This window comes from Pteropus vampyrus, unplaced genomic scaffold (genome assembly GCF_000151845.1).
Source record: "Pteropus vampyrus isolate Shadow unplaced genomic scaffold, Pvam_2.0 Scaffold219, whole genome shotgun sequence".
NCBI classification, from domain to species: Eukaryota; Metazoa; Chordata; class Mammalia; order Chiroptera; family Pteropodidae; genus Pteropus; species Pteropus vampyrus.
The window spans coordinates 1,506,276-1,508,035 of record NW_011889000.1 but is presented as its reverse complement, the minus strand read 5'-3'; positions in this window follow the sequence as shown (position 1 = coordinate 1,508,035).

Sequence of the window (1,760 nt, the reverse complement as noted above, 5' to 3'; positions counted from 1 at the left end):
GTGATGGGGGCTTCTCTGTTCATGTGGGAGCCCCCTCTGGGTGCTGAGGCACATACTGACCTGAAGCTTGTGGGCCTCCAGCCTTGAACCTCATTTTCTGGTGACTCCAGTGAAGTCTGTCTCTCTCCCACTCTCTGATGATGCTGCACACGCTGTCTATAAATGATCAGAACATCGACAGCATTCACTTAATTCTTATTTTGCTGAGTCTTCCTGTTAAAATGACCTGATTTTATAAAACCTATTCAAATAATAAACAGGAAAAAGGTTCTATCTATGTTCTACTTGACAAGCAATCAAATGAATGTTAAACCAATGAGATGCCATGCTTTCCTTTGGGCTTAAAGAACTACTCTCTTTTTTATGCTAATACTTACTGCTGGTGACAGTACACTAAGAATCTGAGCTACTTCTGGTGGATGGGTGACCTGGCACCATCTTTTTGGAGGGCAATTAGATGATTTGCAAAGAGCATCTGAAAAATGTCTCTATTCTTTAATCCAGTGATTCCACTCTAGGATGTATCCTAAGGTACCTGTTCTCAAAAAAATATGTATATCTATGCAGAGAGCTTTTCATCATGGTGTTATTTTTAATGGCAAAAGAGTCTTTCTCTCCAAAATACCCAGTATTCATGGAATAGTTAAGTTATAGTTCAACCACTTAATGGAAATAGTATGAAGCCAATTAAAATGGTGGTTAGCAACTTTAAAAATTGTACGAAAGGTCCTAAAGCCCAGATCTCGGTTTGCAAGTATTATTCTCCACTAACAGGAACCAGGAGGCTTTTTGTAGGAATGGCTGATTCCAGGTCCTGAGCCGGGAAAGTTGTAGGGCAGACCAGAACATCTTGGTGTGCCAGAAAGCAAAGATGTGCCCCCGAACTAATGGGGACAGGTGATTAGCACACGAGAGCTGGCTTTAAGGAGCTCCTGCTGGCCAAATCTGGGACGATTTCAATACCAAGGAGAATAATGATGACAGTGGAGTCTAACATATTGAATTAAAAAAAAAAAGGAATCGATAGGTACACAGTGAGAGTATAAAGGAAAAAAGAGTGGAGAGAAGGAAGGTCAGCTAATAATGGTAGAAGAAATGATGACGGATTTAGAAAATCACTATTTTGTAACTATCAATATAGTAATTCAGTCAAGGATCAGCAGTGCATTCTAAGACCACGGCAAGTTTATTGGGGAACAGGATATTTTCATGATCTCAAGATATCACCCCACAAAACATCTATTAACAGAAAAAAGGAAAAATTAGGATGGAGAGATCTGGCAGGAACTGTTTTAACTAAGTGATCGAACTTAGCATCACTGACATTGTGCGTCCTCAATTGATATATTGACCCTGAAATATTAAACCTGAATCTAATCATGAAGAAAGAGACAAACCCATATTGTGGGTCCTTCTACAAGATAACCGGCCCATACTCTTCAAAATACCAATGTATGAAAGATCAAAAAAAGAAAGAGGAGGGATGTTCTAGATTAAAGGGACTGGGGAGAGAGAATAATCCCATGCAATCTTGGATTGGATCCTGGACTGGATCCCGGATCAGAAAAAAGTTTGAACAGTTTATATGGAACAGTTTGGAACTATTAGAAAAATGTGAATATGGACTGGATAGAAGGTAATATCCTTGCACAATGTTAAATTTGTTGGATGTGTTAATGGTATAGTTACTGTATAGGAGACTGCCTTTCTTCTTAGACCCTAGCTGGAATATCCTGCGATGAAGTGTCATGAGGTCTGCA